The following is a 21948-nucleotide window of genomic DNA, read 5'->3' on the forward strand; positions in this document are numbered from 1 at the left end:
TTGTGGGCTCTAGTTTCAAGGTCTGTTCAGTTCTCAAAACCTTTGGCTGTACTGTTTGAATCTGTCCCCTGCATGTAATATCCAGTGGTCAGTCTGGTACCTGGGCAATGGTCCAGTGTGTAATTGAATTCCCTAAGCCTTCAGTGTGCTATTTAGGGTAAGAGTGACACATGCTAAACTCAGAGTTGAGCCCAGAAGTTCATCCACCACTTTATGGGATAACTCTTTTGAGCTTTGTCTTTGCAATCTCCCCAAACCTTTCCCATTCTATGGGATCCCTGCTTTTGGTCCTTCAGCCAGACAAATGGGGCAAGAAGAAGGTTTCTCAGTCTGAGTGGGAAACCCAATGTGTTTCCCTAGAATTCCTGTAGCACCTGAGATCAGGCAGGAACATTTGGACAAGGTCTGATAAAGGCAAGCTGACCACCACATGAGCTTCTAGACTCTTAAGAGAAATATGGTTTGTGTAAGATTCCGTGTGTAATGAGATTTTTAACTTGAGCAGTAGTATAGCAATGAGGGAAAACTTAAACTTTTTATTTTTAGACAATTGTAAATTCACATGCAGTTGTCAGAAATAATAGAGACCTCATATACCCTTTACCCAGTTTCCACAATGATAACTCTTGTAAAACTGTAGTAAAATATCACAACCAGCATATTGACACTGAATATAGTCAAGATACAGAACATTTCCATCACCACCAGCCTCCTTCATGTAGCACTTTTTAGTCACACTTGCTTCCCTTCCAGGCCCACCCCTCCTTAATCCCTTAACTCCTGAAAACCATTTAGCTGTTTGCCATTCCTCCATTATTTCAAGAATATTATGCAATGGAATCACACAATATATGAACCATAAATATGAGTGAAGAAAAACAAATAATTTTGTGCCTGACCCTTAAAATGAGTCATATAAAGAGGAAAGTCTCTTTAAAATAGTAGTAGCAGGATTCAATAATAATTCAATAATAGTAGATCAGGATTCAATGCTCAATATCTCTTAGCCCAGTTACCTCATTCTTTTAACAACCTGTTTCAAATATATTTTTCTCAAATATAAATATTAGGGGTATATATATTTCAAATATATATTAGAGATAAATATATAATAAATACATATAAATATAAATATATAATTCAAATACGTATATATTTCATATATATAGACACTGATACACACAGCATTTTTCAGAAGACTCTAAGATCTTTTGTTCTCCATGATACATCTGACCAAATATCACTAATTACTACATAATCTTATCCATCATTTTCTAGTCATTGGTACCTTCTACTCATTTCCTGAAAATTTTGAAGAAACTGACTTATAGTCTTCATCATTAAAAATCCTGATATCCTCCAAGTAGACCTCAATGTCCAGGAAGCAACTCCTCCAATACCTAAATTTTTTTGTTCCTTAACCTCAGCTTTAGAAATCTAAAAAAGTAGTCATATGGCAATTCAACTTTCTGTCACCCTGCCCTACTTAATTGTACCATGCCATTTTTTTCTGCTTCCAGTTTTCTTCTGTTAACTTCTTTCCATAAGAATTTAAATGCATTCACGTATCTCTCATATTAAAAAAAGAACTGCTATACTAACTTTTGCTTATTCCCTATCCCTACCCAGTTAAACTTCTCAAGAGTTCTCGTCAATCACTTTCTTTCCTACCACTCACTTCTCAGACCAGTGTTTTTTTTGTTCTTCAGGGCAATAGCACTAGCAACTTTTTTTTCTTTTTTAAAATTTTTATTGGGGTATAGTTGATTTACAATGTTGTGTTAGTTTCAGGTGTACAGCAAAGTGAATCTGTTATACATATACATATATCCACTCTTTCTTAGATGCTTTTCCCATATAGGTCATTACAGAGTATTGAGTAGAGTTCCCTGTGCTATACAGTAGGTCCTTTTCTTTTCACTCTGTAGCTCACTCAAGGAATTGTCACAGACGCCAATGAGTTAAGCTGCCATTTATATTCTGATGATTCCTAAATCCATTTTCCTAAACCACGTCTTTCTTAGCTTCAAATTTCTATATTCAAGTCTACTGAAGAAACATTTCCATTTAGATGACATAAAAGCACCTCAAACATAAACTGTTCATATCTAAACTTACCTTTTTTTCCCAAAACTACTTCCCCTACTCTGTTCTATACTTCAGTGAATGACATCACCAGCCATGTACTTGTACATATCTAGAATAATTCCTGCTTAATTCCACCTCCTCACCCCCTCACCACAGTCAATCTATTTCTGTCAATTCTATCTCAAATTCATTTACTTTTCTCCAACCTCATTGTTAGTACCTTATTTCAGGTCACCATTACCTCTCACTCGGATTACTGAACAGTCCTTATTTTGTAATTTAACAGTTATTTATTAAGCACCTACTATGTGCCAGCCATTGTTCTAGGCACTTGAGATATACCAACAAATAAATATAGATAAAAATCCTTCCCTTATGGAGATCACCTTATAGCAGGTCAAGATAGACAATAATCAATGAACATAATAAATAAGTAAATTATATAGTATTTTAGAAAGTTAAAAGTCAAACAGAGTAAGGGAAACACTAAGAGGTAGGGTGGGGGCTGCTTCTAGTGCTAAATAAAGAGGATGACATTTGAGCAAAAACCTGAAGGAAGAGTGTTAGCCATGTGAAAACCTGGAGGAAGAACGGGCAGAGGAAACAGCCAGTGCAAGAATGCCTTGGGCCAGGCTTTCTGTACCCTTGAATAAAAAAACCTGACTGAGACACTGTGCCAGGAAGTCTGGGCCCTGCCATGTTCCCACTGAAGTTGAGAGCATGGAATTTTATTTTAGAAATATAATCTCAGACTCCTGAACATAAAGATGATGTCCTATATTTCCGTATCCCTAATACCTAGTTCAGCTCTGACACACAATCTATACTCAACAAACGTTTGCTGAATGAATGATTAGAGAAGGCCTAGACTGGGAGCCAGGGAAATTAATTAGAGGACTATTTCCACACCATAGATGAGAAATGACAAAGGACTGGACTAAAGCAAGACTCTGGGGTTGGAGATAAACGGATAGATTTGAGAGAGATTTAGGAGGTAGAATTTGTGAGATTAACAGCTGATTGCTTGTGGAGAGAGTTTTGGCTTTGTTGACGAATGGGCTGTGGCAACAGAGGAGAGAGAGGAGAAAGAGCAGAGAATTTGTTTCTGTGTGATCCTGTTTTGCCAAGGAGGGTGGTGAAGAGGAGCATAAACTCAGTGTGCTTTTCTTTGTGTTGGTAACACTAGTGGAACTGAGGTGGAGATAACCGATGAATGTATTGAATAGTGGGGCACAGAAGAGATCTCAGCTCTGGAAGTACATAGGCAGCGATTCTCAAACTTCAGTGGATGTGTGAATCAGCTGGGGGACTTGTTAAAACTTTATCATTTTATTTTTTTATTGAAGTATAGTTGATTTACAATGTTGTGTTTCTGGTGTACAACAAAGTGATTCAGTTATATATATATATTCTTTTTCAGGTTCTCTTCCATTATAGATTATTACAAGATATTGATATAGTTCCCTGTGCTGTACCGTAGGTCCTGCTGTTTATCTATTTTGTTTTTTGGCTGCGCCACACGGCATGCTGGATCTTTAGTTCCCCGACCAGGGATCAAACCTGTGCCCCCTGCAGTGAAAGTGCAGAGTCTTAACCACTGGACCCTCTATTGTATATATAGTAGTGTGTATTTGTTGATCCCAAACTCCTAATTTACCCCACCCCCAACCCCACTTTCCTCTTTGGTAACCATAAGATTGTTTTCTATGCCTGTGAGCCTATTTATGTTTTGTAAATAACTTCATTTGTATCATTTTTTTAGATTCCACAAATAAATGATATCATATAATATTTGTCTTTCTCTGTCTGACTTGCTGAAGTGAACTTAGTATGATAAACTCTAGGTCCGTCCAGGTTGCTGCAAATGGCATTATTTCATTCTTTTTTATGGCTGAGTAATGTTCCATTATATAAATGTACCACATCTTCTTTATCCATTCATCTGTGGATGGACACTTAGGTTGCTTCCCTGTCTTGGCTATTGTAAATAGTGTTGCTATGAACATCGGGGTGCATGTATCTTTTCTGATTAGAGTTTTCAAAACTTCATTATTTTAGTCTCAAGTCCAAAGATTTCTTTTTAGTAGCTCTGGAGCAGGGCTCAGGAATATGCATTTTACACACACATGCACAAACACAGGTGTTCCAGTGCAGAGAGTGTCCAGACCTCACTTTAAGAAACACTAATATTGGTGGTGGGTGGGACCTGAGCCTATGAATTAAAGGGTACAAGCACGAATGAGAAGAGGATTGATGGAAGAAATCTAGAAAACACATATTTACAGAGAAGACTCACAGAGAGAAAGCTTCTGGGCTGTAGTTTGAGAGCTCTACTACTTATCAGTTCACATCGTTGTCTGAACATCCTAGATTTGTGGTCCTTCCTGTTTGGAGCTGAGGGTTTGTATTAGACAAAGGTGAAATAGATACTTTGAAAAGAAGTTGGGTTCAAATTTAGAGGAAGGCTGAGTGGATAACTAAGGAGTTGATCTCCTCAGCTGCTACCATCTGTGAAAGCCATTGGTGAAAGTTTTTGATCAGGTCAAGAAGATGATGAAAGCAGAATTTTCGAAAGATCGGATTTGTACTAAATGGTTGAGAAGAGGAGAAAGTAAAGCAAAATCAGGTTTTAAAAAAGACTGCAGAAAGGGAAAATCAAAAAATGCGAACTGAACTATGTAAAGAATTTTTGAAAACCCTGTGAAAAAAGCAGGGGCTGACACAGAGATTTAATTGGATTGGAGGCTCAGAGGCCAAGGTCAGAGAGAATGTTTAGAAGGGATGGTTAGCAGGGCCAGACACTACAGAGAGAGCAGTAAATCCACCTGCCACTAAAAAAAAAAAAAAATAATAGAATACATGGTGTCAAAGGAATAACTGCTGAACAAAGGACCCTCTCATCCACATCTGTTGCTAAGATAGCATGCTTTTAACTTTTAATTCTTGCATTGATCACACTGAGCATTCAAAGTCACCCTTTCTGAAATTCTGAAAAAGGAAACAATTCCTACCTTTTCAAAGTCTTTGGAAGAGAAGTAAATGACCCAGAAAACTAAGATAAACATCAACATCAGCAGTAATTATGAGCTATGGCATTTGGAAACAAAGCAAGAATCCTGTAAGAGAGGACAGGAGAAATAATCACATGTTAAATCAAATAAATATAACATTGCTGTGTATACCTAGGTTCCTCCTCAGTACTTTTCCAGAATAGGGTTATGTTCTGTACAACTGCTCTCTTCTGGGTTTCCAGGAAATTCCATCATATGTTCTATTAGAAATCAGAAACAATTGTCCTCTCCAAAGCAGAGAGCTGAACTGGGTGAGGCAGGAAAGAACTCCTGGTTCCTGATTCTCAGATGAACTCTTTCGTTTGGAGTCATATCAGGGCTCCGAGCCTTTTCTGTCATGGAGGGCTCAGCAGGTGTAGTAAGGTTTTAGTGACTGTTTACCCTAAGAAACACTTTTTTTCTGGTGCCCTCTGATGAATTCTGGTCTCTAAATCTCTCTCAGATACACACACACAGGCACACACACATGCACGCATGTATGCACATATGCATTATCTGGTATCCACTCTCCCTGGTCTTACATGCTTCTGGGGGCTTCCTTCTGAATCTCCCCTTTGTTTTCTTAGGCAGCTTGTTTCCACCTCAGGTTTTTAATCACCTCATTCTAAAGTAGTTGAGAAACATTGCCATGAAGGGCAAAAGTGTATTCTTTAGAGAAGGTCATTGTTGAGTGGCCAGAATTTTAGTTTTTGTTTTGCAAACCCAGAATACCAAAAGTATGTGCCAAAGAGTTAAATTACAGCAGTGTTTCCCAAACTTCTTTTGCCTGGGACCCACAGTAAGAACATCATATCAAATCTCATTTCAGGGCACACACACACACACACACACCAAAGTTTCATAAAACAATCCTTATCCTTACTGCATGCAATGTACTGTGATATTTTCTAGTTATTCTATTTTACTCTATACTACTCTATTCCATTTTTAAAGTATTTTTCATAACCAAATAAGATAATTTTACTATCCCCTAAAGGGATGCAATGCACCATTTGAAAAGCACTGGCTGGTCTATGGTTCTCCCTCCTATCTCTGTCAGTACAGGACCTATGGATGAATATCTCCTCCATCATATTCTCATATTTTCTCACAGGAATTACAGCCATCCGGAATTTCTTTGGATAAAGTAGTCTTTGCATTTACTTCGGGACTGGAGTCTCCCTATAAGCTTCACTGATCAAAAGCTGAAATGCCATTTGTGGCCCGAGTGTGCCAGGTAGAATCACAGCCCTCCCCAGCGATGAACTGCCCCTGCTCACTCCACAGAGCCAGAGAAAGAAGCCAGGAGGGAGTTCGTTTTAGAGAACGGACATATCTAATCCCAGCACAGGGTCACCTTTGGTTGAGGTCTTACGTAGTTATTTATTTACTTATTTACGTAGTGGATTTCCTTTGCTTATGCCCTCGTTTCGCTGTCATGTGGAATTAGTCACTTCCACAGTAGCAGAAACATCAGAAAAAATGGAAAGAAGGAAAACAGAAGCCCTCGTCCACGGTTCTTGAATGACTGAGATTTGATTTGGCTGGTTCTTCTCAACATTTGGAGTGTGTTCTTTGTTTTTGTTGTTGTTGTTGTTGTTTTTTGCGGTACGTGGGCCTCTCACTGTTGTGGCCTCTCCCATTGCGGAGCACAGGCTCCGGACGCGCAGGGTCAGCAGCCATGGCTCACGGGCTCAACCGCTCCGCGGCATGTGGGATCTTTCCGGACCGCGGCACGAACCCACGTCCCCTGCATCGGCAGGCGGACTCTCAACCACTGCGCCACCAGGGAAGCCCTGGAGTGTATTCTTTGTAAACACTTTCCCTTGGTCTAAACAACTGCATCCATTAAGCCCTCCAACAATGATGATTTAAATTAAATCTCAGGGGACTTCCCTGACGGTCCAGTGGTTATGACTATTTCACGCTTCCATTGCGGGGGGCGCGTGTTCGATCCCTGGTCAGGAGACTAAGATCCCTCATACGACGGGGCAGGGCGCAGCCGTGGCATGAATGAATGAATGAATGAATAAATAAAATCAATCACAGGCCATAAGAGGAGGAGCCATAGGTCTAAATCTCACTGCACCCTGCATCTGTAACAGGATAGGAGAGAATCCAAAAGAGCAAATTCTATGGACGTGGGGAATCATTGTCACTAACAGTGGTAAAGTAGTCACAATGCAGCCACCTACCAGCTGGCCTGTTACCACCATATTATACCAGCCATGCTCAATTTGCATTGCTCTGCATGGAGATAGCTATAGAGACAGAGATACCTAGGTAGAGATATGTATATAGATATACATATGTATATTTTACATATATGATATATGTATATACATATAACATTTGTTTGTTTGCATCTGTACCAATCTGTCCTGGCATGTATCCATATAACTGTATGGCTATCAGGGCTGTGATCACAGCATGCAGAAGATTGGCACAGAGATACAGTAGATAATTTCTAAAGGAATGTATTGAAAGAAAAGAGATATAGATCCCGGCGGTCCTTCCCCACACCTTATAAGGCATGTTTCTCTCTACTGCCTTGTACTACTGTATTGTGACAATGGTAACAGTGGGTCCAGTATCCTTAAACTAAACCCTAAAAGCCTTCTCTCTTGTGTAGAACTAAGTGAAAACACTCGGCTCCCTAAATCTTTGATGATAAATGTGTGCTCTGAGCCACAGCATAATTACCACAGCCCCATAGATAATAGCATAGTAAACAGACATATGCTTTGTACCCCTAAAATATATAATTAACTCATTTTGTTTTCATAAGACTTGCTGAGCTAGTCAGGACAAATTCTACCACTCCAGTGTATCAAAGAGCCTGGGACACGGAGAAGGGCTACAGAAGTGGCCTGAGGTCACCATGTCAGCAATTGAGCTGAGGTTAGAGCTTCCTTGACTTGTGCGGGCATGCAGCCCACAGGAATGGGCATGGTGGTTTTCGGGGTATGTCTCCACATCCTGGAAACTCATTTAAGAAGAAATAAATGTAGTGAAGGAAAGCTGGGTTTTGGTTGACATAACAGTCTTGGCTTTTACTTCTCAAGTTAAAAATTATTGCCCAAAGGCGTGGGTAGTATGAAGCCACATTTGCGGGAAAGAGGGTACTTAGGTATTCCAAGAGTACATTTTCCCATAGTGTTAATTTTACTCAATGATTTGGTGTGTGTGTGGGGGGGTTGATTAAAGCCATTTAATTGGTAAATAACTTAGACAACTTTGTCAATTTAAACTGCAGCATACCCCTTGGGAAATGCAACATTGGCATAAAGTATTTTTAAGACAAAAGAAAAGATGGCCAAGGAATCTTAATCCCTTAGCAGGGTCTTTTTTTATCCACATGCATAGGCCCTGGGAGGTTAAAATCTATTCCAGTCCGCTTTTGGAATACATTCACAGAGAAGTTTGAGCTAAACTCAGAGAACTTCCCCTGGCACACACTCAGGAAACTGTGAGAAAGTGTGAGTGTGCTGCCAACACCCTTGTGGAAGAGGTTGCCTTGACCTCATGAACATAAACCTCCAGTCTGGGAACAGTAGGGGAAGGCAACGAACATTTGCTCTAGGCAGAGCATTAAGAACCCACTCCTGATATTTCCATCCATTTGGACAGACCTTAATGATTTTTTATAAGAAGGTAGCCGGTCTCCTCTTCCTGTTCGAGAAAGCCTGACTTGGTCTAGTGCCGCCTGGATGGTGTAGGTAAGCTTCTCTGATTCTGGGGTTCAGTATTAGAAAGGCCGCTTGCCTACAGATATAAGACACCGTCTCCAATTACAGCTTTCTTATAAGTAACAGTGAATTTTGGAGTGAGGCATTGTTCTCCATTTGCTTTTTTCGAATTCCTCAACTCATTCAGAACTCAGCCTACAGAAAAGATTTTATCAGTACCCCTTTTAAAAAACATGGATTTCCTGAGTACTGCAGGTTATTGGTTACATGATGCTGGTGGTACATCGTCTCATTTAATTCTCATAAACTTGGAGAGTTAGAAAGCATCATCCCCAATACACAGATGGAGAAAGGGAGACTCAGAAAAGTAAAATAATTTGCTTATTCTTTTTTTTTTTTTTTTTTTTTGCTTATTCTTGTGTAAGCCCATGTCTAGGCCTGAGTCTAAGCTCAGAGGAGAGGAATATAAACCATGGCCATGGACCAAATCTGATCTGTGGCCTGTTTTTGTAAATAAAGTGTTTCTTGGAAGACAGCCATTCCCATTTGCTTACATATTGCCTAGGGCTGCTTTTTCCTGAAACAACAGATTTGAGTAATTGTGACAGAGATCATACGACCCAAAAGGCTGAAATTTTTACTATCTGACCCTTGACAGAAAAATTTGCCTATGACCCCCAGTCTAAGCAATCTAATAACTTGTTAGATTAGTAAAAGTGAAAAAGTGCGGAGGCTACAGGAAGAAAAGGAGGATATACTCACTAACGGGAGTAGTGAAGTGGCAGAGAAATTATGGCTAATGACGAGCTGTTATTACAGTGGTGTAAAGAGGAAGATCACTGGATTGAAAAGACAAGAAACTATGAGGATTTAGATGTCAGCGGTGTCATCCATGTGACTATTAAAAACACACAGAATGAGAGCAGAATTTGGGGTGGGAAAGAGGGTCATGAACTCAATACTAAAATCTTTTACAATGTAAGGGAAAGATTGATAGATGGCAAATAAAAAAGAGTGGTGGGCTTCCCTGGTGGCGCAGTGGTTGAGAGTCTGCCTGCCGATGCAGGGGACATGGGTTCGTGCCCCGGTCCGGGAGGATCCCACATGCCACAGAGCGGCTGGGCCCACGAGCCATGGCTGCTGAGCCTGCGCGTCCGGAGCCTGTGCTCCGCAACGGGAGAGGCCACAACAGTGAGAGGCCCGCGTACCACAAAAAAAAGAAAAAAAAAGAAAGAGTGGTGATGGGTATTAGCAGAAGAGAATGATCCTCAAAACGAGGAGGAACTCCACAGAAGAAGGTGGAGATTTAATTATTTGAAAGCAGCTCTGTTGATGGCAACCCTCATTGTCCACTGGCTCCTTGCCACTTATATTGAAATACCTGATACCCAGTACCCACGTTAGGCCATCAGAGGTCATAGTGACCTACCAGCTGACATGTCCTTTTGTATCACTAACAAATTTCTAGGCATTTTTATTTAAACTGTTGTTAAAAGTTACTTCCATGTCTTGGCTATTCTAAACAGTGCTGCAATGAACAATGAACATTGAAGCATTATTTACAATAGCCGAGACATGGAAACAACCTAAATGTCCATTGACAGAGGAATGGATAAAGAAGATATGGTACATATATACAATGTAATATCACTCAGCCATAAAAATGAATGAAATAGGGCTTCCCTGGTGGTGCAGTGGTTGAGAGTCCGCCTGCCAATGCAGGGGACACAGGTTCATGCCCCGGTCTGGGAAGATCCCACATGCCGCGGAGTGACTGGGCCCGTGAGCCATGGCCGCTGAGCCTGCACATCCGGAGCCTGTGCTCCGCAACAGGAGAGGCCACAGCAGTGAGAGGCCCATGTACCACAAAGAAAAAAAAAAAGAATGAAATAATGCCATTTGCAGCAATATGGATGGACTTAGAGATTATCATACTAAGTGAAGTAAGTCAGAGAGAGAAAGACAAATATCATATGATATTACTCATATGTGGAATATAATTTTTAAAATGAAACAAATGAACTTATTTACAAAACAGAAACAGACTTACAGATATCAAAAACAAACTTCTCGTTACCAAAGGGGAAACGTGGTGGGGAGGGATAAATCAGGAGCAAGGGATGAACATGCACACACTGCTGTGTACAAGATAGATAACTAACAAGGACATACTGTAGAGCACAGGGAACTCTACTCAATATTCTGTGATAACCTATAAGAGAAAAGAATCTTAAAAAATGAATAAATGTATATTTATAACTGAATCACTTTATTGTACACCTGAAACTAACACAACATTGTAAATCAGTTATACTCTCATAAAATTAAAATTTTAACAATAACAACAAAAAGGCATTTACCAAGCATCACAGCATCTGCTGCTCCACCTGCACAAACTTTAATGAGAATCTGCAAGCAAATAAAAAAGTATGTGTCTAACCAAAAAAAAAAAATTGTTGTTAAAGGGAATGTATAGGAAGGAGACCTTTGAGATGACATTTGAGAATCTCCCATTTCCAAATGCTACTGTCGCATACAGCTTTCCACAAAAAATATTCACATAACACTAGCAGAAAATAACAAAGCAGTGCCAAAATGTGGATTCTGCACCCTTGGCTCCTACCATCAGCATTTATGTGAACCCCTTCTCTGCACCAGCCTCATGGTGGGCTGGCTTAAACTCTAACTTTAGAAAGACTACAAGTAATTGTATTTAATGGATTTTGGGGTTGTTCAGGTATAAACAAAACCAAGAATGGTTTTCATTCCATGTTTCATGTTTAGTACCCTTCAACCCCAAACAGAGTGAACTGATTTTCCCTCAATATGTTTCTAGTATGTGATGCATTCCAGTATTTGAACATATATCCCACATAACTGTATTTATTTTTGTTTTAACAGCTTTATTAAGCTATAATATCCATACCATAAAACCCATTCACTGACTTTTAATAAATTTACCTAATTATGAAACCATTACCTAAAATCAATTTTAGAACATTTTTATCATCCCCAAAAGATCCCTTGTCTCCATATTCAGGCCCTTCTTATTCCCACCTCCAGTTTCAGGTGACCATTAATCTGCTTTCAGTCACTTGGTCTTTTCTGGACATTTCATATAAATGTAATCATTCAATATATGGTCTTTTATATCTGGCTTTTTTTTTTTTTTTTTTTTGCTTAGCATAAGGTTTTGGAGGTTTATTCTATGTAGTAGCATGAATCAGTACTTCATTCATTTTTATTTCTGGACAATATACCACTGTCTGGATAGACCACATTTTATTTATCCATTCATCAATTTATGGACATTCAAGTTGTTTCCCCTTTGGGGCTCTTATGAATAATGCTGCTGTAAACATTTATGTACAAGTTTTTGTGTGGACATATGTTTCCATTTTTCTTGGTATATACCAGGAGTTGAATTTCTGGGTATATGGTAACTCTGTGTTTAACATTTGGAGGAACTGTCAGGAAGTGCACCACTTTATAGTCCCACTAGCAATGGATGAGGATCCCAATTTCCCCACATCTTCACGAACCCTTGGTATTATCTATCTTTTTCATTATAGCCATTCTAGTGTATCTGAAGTGGTATCTCACTGTCATTTTGATTTGCATTTCCCTCATGACTAATGCTGTTGAGCATCTTTTCATGTGTTGATTGGTTTTTTATGCATCTTCTTTGGAGAAATGTTTACTCATATCTATTGTCTACTTTTTAATTAGGTTACTTGTCTTTTTATTATTGAATTTTAAAAGTTCTTTATCTATTCTATGTACAAGCCCCTGACTGGCTATATGATTTGCAAGTGTTTTCTCCCATTCTGTAGATCGTCTTTTCATTTTTTAAATCGTGTCCTTTGAAACACAAGACATTTAATTTCAATGAATTTGAATGTATCTTTTTTTTTCTTTTGTTACTTGTACTTTTGGTCAAATCTAAGAAGGCTTTGTCTAACCTAAGGTCACAAAAATTTAATCATATATTTTCATCTTTTATTATTGAACTATAGTTGATTTACAATATAGTGTTTGTTTCAGGTGTACAGAAAAATGACTCATATATATGTATTTCTTTTCAGATTCTTTTCAATTATATATTTTCTTTTTAAGAGTTTTGTAGATTTGTTGTAACATGTAGGTCTATAATCCATTTTGAGTTAATCTTTGTATATGGTGTGAGGAAGTGTTCCAACTTCATTGTTTTGCAAGTGGATATCCAGTTGTCCCAGCATCATTTGTCAAATAGATTATTCAAACTATTCTTTCCCCACTGAATTGTCTCAGCACTCTTGCCAAAAAGCAATAGATTATATTTGTAAGGGTTTATTTCTGAACTTTGAATTCATTCCATTGATCTATGAGTTTACTCTTATACCAGTACCACACAGGCTTGATTACTGTTACTTTGCAGAAGGACTCAAACTGGGAAGTATGGATTATCTGAAGTTATTCTTTTTCAAGATTGTTTTGGCTATTCTGGCTCCCTTGCATTTTCATACGAATTTTAGGATCAGCTTGTTAATTTCTGCAAAAAAGCTATCTGATAGCAATTGTGTTGAATCTGCAGATCAGTTTGGAAAGAACTGTCATCCTAACAATATTAAGTCCTCAGATCCATGAACATGGGATGTCTTTCCTTTTTTTTTTAGGAGTTATATAATTACTTGCAACAATGTTTTGTAGTTTTCAGAATATAAGAATTTCACTTATTTTATTAAATTGATTCCTAAGTATTCTTTTTGATGCTACTGTAAATAGAATTGTTTTGTTCATTTCATTTTCAATTTTTTCATTGATAATTTATAGAAATACTACTGGTTTGGGCATATTTATCTTATAATCTGCAACTTTGCTGAGCTCATTTATTTTTTCTAATAGTTTTTAGTGAATTGCTTAGGATTTTCTATACGGAGTGTCATATCACCTGCAAATAGAGATAGTTTTACTTCTTCCTTTCCAATCTGAATGTCTCTTATTTTTTCTTACCTAATTGCCCTGCCTAGAACCTCCAGTACAATGCTGAATAACAGTGTTGAAAACATGCATCTTTTCCTTTTTCTTTATCTTAGGGGAAGCTTTCAATCTTAAACCACTAAGTACAGTCATCCCTCAGTATCAGTATTGGTTTCAGCACCCCCTCATCCCCCACTTCCCACGAACACCAAAATCCACAGATGCTCAAGTCTTGTACAGTCAGCCCTCCATATCTGCAAATGTAAACCCATGGCCACCTGTATGATGTTAGATAGATGATAGATAGATAGATAGATAGATAGATAGATATGCTTGTTTTATGGCATAGTACATGTTCTTTCCTGAAAAATATTACCCATGCACTTGATAAGTATGTGTAATCTGCTTTTGTTGGATGAAACATTCTATAGATATCTGTGAGGTCTAGTTGGTTTATAACACTGAAGTCTTATATTTCCTTGTCAGTCTTCTGCCTAGTTGTTCTAACCATTGTTAAAGTGGGATATTGAAGTCTCCATTATTGTTGAATTGTCTATTTCTCCCTTTAATTCTGTCAGTTATTGCTCCATGTATTTTGGAGCTCTATTATTAGATGCATATATTTTTCTAATTGCTATATATGCATGATGGATTGACCCTTTTATCCTTAGAAAATGTTCCTATTTATCTCCATTAACATTATTTGTTTTAAAGTCTATTTTGTCTGGTATTGGTATAGCAACTCTAGCTTTCTTATGACTGCTATATTAATATGTCTTTTGCCATCATTTTACTTTCATTCTGTTTGAATCATTAAATGTAGTGTAGCTACTTTGTCAGCACATATTTGGATATTGTCTTATTAACCAATCTGGCAGTCTCTGTCTTTTGATTGGACTGATTAATCCACTCACATTTAATGTTATCATTGAGATAGTTGCTTTTTAGTTTTGTTTTGTTTTCATTGTGTCCCATGTCTTTTTGTTCCTCTGTTCCTTCTTTACTGCTTCATTTGTATTAAATGAATATTTTCTAGTGTAACTCTTAATTTTCTTAATGGTATCTTGACTATTTAAAAAAATTTAATTGTTGTTCTAGCAATTGCCATATACAGTAGATTCTCAATATTCATGGTAGTTAAGTTCTATAGTCACCTTTTACCTGCGTGTGTCAATTCAAATTATTCTCCGGGTCACCTACTTTTAGCCTGAAGAATTCCCCTTACTATTTCTTGTAATGCAGGTCTACTAGCAATGAATTCTCTCCATTTTTGTTCATCTGAGAATGTCTTTTTTTCTCAACCTTGATTTGTGAAAAATAGTTTTGCTGGATAAAAGTCTTGGTTGATGAGTTTTGGGTTTGTTTTTTTTTCTCTTCCTCTTAGCACTTTAAATATTTATCCTACTGTCTTCTGGATCCATTGTTTCTAATGAGAAGTTGACTGTTAATCTTACTGTGGTTTCCTTGCACATGACTAGTCATTTTTCTTTTTCTTTTTTTCCTTCCAGTTTTATTGATATAATTGACGTACAGCATTGTTTAAGTTTCAGGTGAACAGCATAATGATTTGACTTACATACATCATGAAATGATTACCACAAAAAGTTTAGTGAAGAGGAGCCGGAGGAAGATGGCGGAAGAGTAAGACGCGGAGATCACCTTCCTCCCCACAGATACATCAGAAATTCATCTACACGTGGAACAACCCCAACAGAACACCTACTGAACGCTGACAGAAGACCTCAGACCCCCCAAAAGGCAAGAAACTCCCCACATACCTGGGTAGGTCAAAAGAAAAAAAGAATAAACAGAGACAATAGGATATGGACGGGACCTGCACCAGTGGGAGGGAGCCGTGAAGGAGGGAAGGTTTCTACACACTACAAGCCCCTTCGAGGGCGGAGACTGCAGGTGGCGGAGGGGGAAAGCTTCGGAGTAGCGGAGGAGAGCACAGCAACAGGGGTGTGGAGGGCAAAGCAGAGAGATTTTGGCACAGAGGATCGGTGCCCTCAGGCACACACCAGCCCGAGAGACTTGTCTGCTCGGCCGCCAGGGCGGGCGGAGCTGGGAGCTGAGGCTCGGGTATCGGCTTTCAGTCGGAGCGCAGGGAGAGGTCTGGGGCTGGCGGCAGGAAGAGACCCTGAAGGGGTTAGTGCTAGCCCGGAGGGAGTCCGGGGAAAGGGTCTGGAGCTACCGGAGAGGCAAGAGACTTTTTTCCCTTTTGTTGCCTGGTGCGCGAGGAGAGGGCATTCCCCTCCCTCCCCTCTGCCTGAGTGAGCCAGAGCCCCCGAATCAGCGGCTCCTTTAAACCCGTCCTGTCTGAGCGAACGGACGCCCTCCGGCGACCTACGCGCAGAGGCGGGGCCAGGTCCAAGGCTGAGACCCGGGAGCTGTGAGAGCAGAGACAGGGAAATCTCTCTGTGCAGCCTCCGAGGCAGCGGATTAAAGCTCCACGGTCCATTTGATGTGCCCTGCGTCTGTGGAGTGCATGAATGGACAGCGAATCATCCCAAATTGAGGAAGTGGACCTTGAGGACAAGATTTAAGACTTTCCCCCCCTTTTTTTCCCTCTTTTTACAACGAATTATCTCAAATTAAGGAGGTGGACTTAGCAAGATTTCAGACTTTTCGCCCTTTTCCTCTTTTTACAACGAATTATCCCAAATTGAGGAGGTGGACTTGGAGAGCAAGATTTTTGATTTTTCCCCCTGCTCTCTTTTTGTGAATGTGTATGTGTAATCTTCTGTGTAAGATTCTCTCTGTATAGTTTGCTTCCACCATATGTCCCAGGGTTCTTTCGGTCCGTGTTTTTTTTCAATAATTACTTTTTAATTTTAATAACGCTACTATATTTCATACTTTATTCTATTTTACTTTACCTGCTCTTTCTTTTTTTCCTCCCTTCCCTTCCTCCCTCCCTCCCTCCGCTCCTCCTTTCCTTCTTTTTCTTTCCTCCATCCCTCCCTCCCTCCCACCCTTCTTCTTTCCACTTTCTTTTTCTTTCCTTCCTCCCTCCCTCCCTCCCTTCTGTCTTTCTTTCTTTCTTTCCTTCCTCCCTCCCTCCCTCTCTTCTTCCATTCACTCTTCCTTTTGCTTTCATTCCTCCCTCCCTCCCTCCTTTCTTTCCTTTCTTTCCATCCTTCCTCCCTCCCTCCTTTCTTTCTTTCTTCTTTCCTTCCTTCCTTACTTCCCTTCTTCCTTTCTTTCAATCTCTCTTTCTTTCTTCTACTAATTATTTCTTTCTACTTTTTCTCACTGTTATTCTGAGCCGGGTGGATGAAAGGCTCTTGGTGCTGCAGCCAGGAGTTAGTGCTGTGCCTCTGAAGTGGGAGAGCCAACTTCAAGACACGGGTCCACAAGAGACCTCCCAGCTCCACATAATATCAAGCAGCAAAAATCTCCCAGGGATCTCCATCTCAACACCAGCACCCAGCTTCAGTCAACGACCAGCAAGCTACAGTGCTGGTCACCCTATGCCAAGCAACTAGCAAGGCGGGAACACAACCCCACCCATTAGCAGAGAGGATACCTAAAAACATAATAAGGCCACAGGCACCCCAAAACACACCACCAGACGTGGACTTGTCCACCAGAAAGACAAGATCGAGCTTCAACCACCAGAACACAGGCATTAGTCCCCCCCACCAGGAAGCCTACACAACCTACTGAAACAACCTTAGCCACGGGGGACAGACACCAAAAACAACGGGAACTACGAATCTGCAGCCTGCAAAAAGGAGACCCCAAACACAGTAACATAAGCAAAATGAGAAAGCAGAAAAACACACAGCAGGTGAAGGAGCAAGATAAAAACCTACCAGACCTAACAAATGAAGAGGTAATAGGCAGTCTACCTGAAAAAGAATTCAGAATAATGATAGTAAAGCTGATCCAAGATTCTATTTCCCAGATCCAAAATCTTGGAAATAGAATAGACAATATGCAAGAAACAGTTAACAAGGACCTAGAAGAACTAAAGATGAATCAAGCATCGATTAAAAACACAATAAATGAAATGAAAAATACTCTAGATGGGATCAATAGCAGAATAACTGAGGCAGAAGAACGGATAAGTGAGGTGGAAGATAAAATAGTGGAAATAACTGATGCAGAGAAAAATAAAGAAAAAAGAATGAAAAGAACAGAGGACAGTCTCAGAGACCTCTGGGACAACATTAAACGCACCAACATTCGAATTATAGGGGTTCCAGAAGAAGAAGAGAAAAAGAAAGGGACTGAGAAAATATTTGAAGAGATTATAGTTGAAAACTTCCCTAATATGGGAAAGGAAATAGTTAATCAAGTCCAGGAGGCACAGAGAGTCCCATACAGAATAAATCCAAGAAGAAATACGCCAAGACACATATTAATCAAACTGTCAAAAATTAAACACAAAGAAATCATATTAAAAGCAGCAAGGGAAAAACAACAAACACACAAGGGAATCCCCATCAGGTTAACAGCTGATCTCTCAGCAGAAACTCTACAAGCCAGAAGGGAGTGGCAGGACATAATTAAAGTGATGAAGGAGAGAAACCTGCAACCAAGATTACTCTACCCAGCAAGGATCTCATTCAGATTTGATGGAGAAATTAAAACCTTTACAGACAAGCAAAAGCTGAGAGAGTTCAGCACCACCAAACCAGCTTTACAACAAATGCTAAAGGAACTTCTCTAGGCAAGAAACACAACAGAAGGACTATACCTACAATAACGAACCCAAAGCCATTAAGGAAATGGGAATAGGAACATACATATCAATAATTACCTTAAATGTAAATGGACTAAATGCTCCCACCAAAAGACACAGAGTGGCTGAATGGATACAAAAACAAGACCCATATATATGCTGTCTACAAGAGACCCACTTCAGACCTAGAGACACATACAGATTGAAAGTAAGGGGATGGAAAAAGATATTCCATGCAAATGGAAATCAAAAGAAAGCTGGAGTAGCAATTCTTATATCAGACAAAATAGACTTTAAAATAAAGACTATTAGAAGAGACAAAGAAGGACACTACATAACGATAAAGGGATCGATCCAAGAAGAAGATATAACAATTGTAAATATTTATGCACCCAACATAGGAGCACCTCAATACATAAGGCAAATACTAACAGCCATAGAAGGGGAAATCGACAGTAACACAATCATAGTAGGGGACTTTAACACCCCACTTTCACCAATGGACAGATCATCCAAAATGAAAATAAATAAGGAAACACAAGCTTTAAATGATACATTAAACAAGATGGACTTAATTGATATTTATAGGACATTCCACCCAAAAACAACAGAATACACATTTTTCTCAAGTGCTCATGGAACATTCTCCAGGATAGATCATATCTTGGGTCACAAATCAAGCCTTGGTAAATTTAAGAAAATTGAAATTGTATCAAGTATCTTTTCTGACCACAATGCTATGAGACTAGACATCAATTACAGGAAAAGATCTGTAAAAAATACAAACACATGGAGGCTAAACAATACACTACTCAATAATGAAGTGATCACTGAAGAAATCAAAGAGGAAATTAAGAAATACTTAGAAACAAATGACAATGGAGACACGACGACCCAAAACCTATGGGACGCAGCAAAAGCAGTTCTAAGGGGGAAGTTTATAGCAATACAATCCCACCTTAAGAAACAGGAAACATTTCGAGTAAACAACCTGACCCTGCACCTAAAGCAATTAGAGAAAGAAGAACAAAAAACCCCCAAAGTTAGCAGAAGGAAAGAAATCATAAAGATCAGATCAGAAATAAATGAAAAAGAAATGAAGGAAACGATAGCAAAGATCAACCAAACTAAAAGCTGGTTCTTTGAGAAGATAAACAAAATTGACAAACCATTAGCCAGACTCATCAAGAAAAGAAGGGAGAAGACTCAAATCAGTAGAATTAGAAATGAAAAAGGAGAAGTAACAACTGACACTGCAGAAATACAAAAGATCATGAGAGATTACTATAAGCAACTCTATGCCAATAAAATGGACAACCTGGAAGAAATGGACAAATTCTTAGATATGCACAACCTACCAAGACTGACTCAGGAAGAAATAGAAAATATGAATAGACCAATCACAAGCACTGAAATTGAAACTGTGATTAAAAATCTTCCATCAAACAAAAGCCCAGGACCAGATGGCTTCACAGGCGAATTCTATCAAACATTTAGAGAAGAGCTAACACCCATCCTTCTCAAACTCTTCCAAACAATATCAGAGGAAGGAACACTCCCAAACTCATTCTACGAGGCCACCATCACCTTGATACCAAAACCAGGCAAGGATGTCACAAAGAAAGAAAACTACAGGCCAATATCACTGATGAACATAGATGCAAAAATCCTCAACAAAATACTAGCAAACAGAATCCAACAGCACATTAAAAGGATCATACACCATGATCAAGTGGGGTTTATTCCAGGAATGCAAGGATTCTTCAATATAGGCAAATCAATCAATGTGATACACCATATTAACAAGTTGAAGGAGAAAAACCATATGATCATCTCAATAGATGCAGAGAAAGCTTTCGACAAAATTCAACACCCATTTATGATAAAAACCCTGCAGAAAGTAGGCATAGAGGGAACTTTCCTCAACATAATAAAGGCCATATATGACAAACCCACAGCCAACATTGTCCTCAATGGTGAAAAACTGAAACCATTTCCACTAAGATCAGGAACAAGACAAGGCTGCCCACTCTCACCACTCTTATTCAACATAGTTTTGGAAGTTTTAGCCACAGCAATCAGAGAAGAAAAGGAAATAAAAGGAATCCAAATTGGAAAAGAAGAAGTAAAGCTGTCACTGTTTGCAGATGACATGATACTATACATAGAGAATCCTAAAGATGCTACCGAAAAACTACTAGAGCTAATCAATGAATTTGGTAAAGTAGCAGGATACAAAATTAATGCACAGAAATCTCTGGCATTCCTGTACACTAATGATGAAAAATCTGAAAATGAAATCAAGAAAACACTCCCATTTACCATTGCAACAAAAAGAATAAAATATCTAGGAATAAACCTACCTAAGGAGACAAAAGACCTGTATGCAGAAAATTATAAGACACTGATGAAAGAAATTAAAGATGATATAAATAGATGGAGAGATATACCATGCTCCTGGATTGGAAGAATCAATATTGTGAAAATGACTCTACTACCCAAAGCAATCTACAGATTCAATGCAATCCCTATCAAACTACCACTGGCATTTTTCACAGAAGTAGAACAAAAAATTTCAAAATTTGTTTGGAAAAACAAAAGACCCCGAATAGCCAAAGCAATCTTGAGAACGATAAACGGAGCTGGAGGAATCAGGCTCCCTGACTTCAGACTATACTACAAAGCTACAGTAATTAAGACAGTGTGGTACTGGCATAAAAACAGAAAGATAGATCAGTGGATCAGGATAGAAAGCCCAGAGATAAACCCACGCACATATGGCCAACTTAATTTTGATAAAGGAGGCAGGAATGTACAGTGGAGAAAGGACAGCCTCTTCAATAAGTGGTGCTGGGAAAACTGGACAGGGACATGTAAAAGTATGAGCTTAGATCACTCCCTAACACCATACACAAAAGTAAGCTCAAAATGGATTAAAGACCTAAATGTAAGGCCAGAAACTATCAAACTCTTAGAGGAAAACATAGGTAGAACACTCTATGACATAAATCACAGCAAGATCCTTTTGGACCCACCTCCTAGAGAAATGGAAATAAAAACAAAGATAAACACATGGGACCTAATGAAACTTCAAAGCTTTTGCACAGCAAAGGAAACCATAAACAAGACCAAAAGACAACCCTCAGAATGGGAGAAAATATTTGCAAATGAAGCAACTGACAAAGGATTAATCTCCAAAATTTATAAACAGCTCATGCAGCTCAATAGCAAAAAAACAAACAACCCAATCCAAAAATGGGCAGAAGACTTAAATAGGCATTTCTCCAAAGAAGATATACAGACTGCCAACAAACACATGAAAGAATGCTCAACATCATTAATCATTAGAGAAATGCAAATCAAAACTACAATGAGATATCATCTCACACCAGTCAGAATGGCCATCATCAAGAAATCTAGAAACAATAAATGCTGGAGAGGGTGTGGAGAAAAGGGAACACTCTTGCACTGC

The 21948-nt window shown here is 39.0% G+C and overlaps 1 pseudogene across 1 annotated transcript in view; it reads right to left on the minus strand.

The window, feature by feature from the left end:
- The window catches only part of LOC307055665 (NXPE family member 2-like), a 57532-nt pseudogene that overhangs the window by 24794 nt on the left and 10790 nt on the right, over positions 1-21948 (minus strand). Inside the window, exon 2 of the transcript in view lies at positions 5100-5204. The product of the transcript in view is annotated as an NXPE family member 2-like (transcript). The remainder of the gene's footprint in view (positions 1-5099; positions 5205-21948) is intronic.

Source organism: Hyperoodon ampullatus, assembly GCF_949752795.1.
Source record: "Hyperoodon ampullatus genome assembly, chromosome: 7".
Lineage (NCBI taxonomy): Eukaryota > Metazoa > Chordata > Mammalia > Artiodactyla > Ziphiidae > Hyperoodon > Hyperoodon ampullatus.